Below are 1,059 nucleotides of genomic sequence, written 5' to 3' on the forward strand. Positions count from 1 at the left end.
TAAAATAGAATTTGCTGGTTACTTAAAATTCTCCTCCTCCCACATGCACACAGTCTTTTCCAAACTCATTATCCTTTTGTTCATAAGACCTAGTGATATTTTTATACAATTTGTGAAAATATTTCTATCTTTTAAAAAAATATTTAATTTTTATGTGTATGAGTGTATTATCTGCATGGGTTACACCCATGTGTTATACTTGTCATGCAATACCACTGGAGGTCAGAAGAGGGAGTCAGATTCTCCTGGAAGTAGAGCTTCAGATGCTTGTTAGCTGCCATGTGGGTGCCGGGAATAGAACCAAGGTCATCTGCAAGAGTAGCCAGTGCTCTTAACTGCTGAGCCATCGCTCCTGTCCCTAAAGATTTATTTCAAAGACTTCAAGTTAGAGAAGAAAAACAGTAAAGTGTGAAATAATAGTAAGTCAGGAAAAAGCCCAAAGAGGTATTCTGCGAAGTAATTTACATATTTTGTTATTTTGTTAGCCCAGAACAAAACTAACATGTCTTCTTCCTTTTATTCTCTCTTTTGGAAATCCTGTCTTGTGCTGAATTGGAAGAGGGGGTGACATCAGACAAACAGCTCAGGAGAGGATTCATCAGCAGCAGCAACAACTTCCTATTCCTGTTCTTCCTGTGGGAATCACTGACTGGCTGGTTAAGTGTCAGCAGACTCCTGGAACCAGAAGCCTCACCACCAGAATTAGGGAAGGGTTCAGTTTAACTGAGCATTAGTACTAACAGAAGAGACAAAATATTCTCTATAGAACTAAATTTCTCCCTGACAGAATGCATGGAGGGCACAGGGAAGCTGCCTGCTTGTTCCTTGTGGGGAACAAGTCTTCCACGCTGACAGATTAGAATGCGTCTTGTCTAAGTGCAGACAGAGATCATGTATGAACCTTAGTGGCACTGCTGAGACTGAGCCCTCCACTCAGTTTGTGGGGAAAGTCTTCCACGCTGACAGATTAGAATGCGTCTTGTCTAAGTGCAGACAGAGATCATGTATGAACCTTAGTGGCACTGCTGTGACTGAGCCCTCCACTCAGTTGTGGGGCTG

General features: G+C 41.9%; 1 protein-coding gene across 1 annotated transcript in view; it reads left to right on the forward strand.

Annotated features, from left to right (window-relative positions):
* LOC103727077 (sperm motility kinase 2A-like) overlaps positions 1-1,059 on the forward strand; it is a 31,115-nt gene that overhangs the window by 3,402 nt on the left and 26,654 nt on the right. The gene's annotated exons all lie outside the window — the stretch shown is intronic.

Source organism: Nannospalax galili, unplaced genomic scaffold, assembly GCF_000622305.1.
Source record: "Nannospalax galili isolate Female #2095 unplaced genomic scaffold, S.galili_v1.0 scaffold648, whole genome shotgun sequence".
NCBI lineage: Eukaryota > Metazoa > Chordata > Mammalia > Rodentia > Spalacidae > Nannospalax > Nannospalax galili.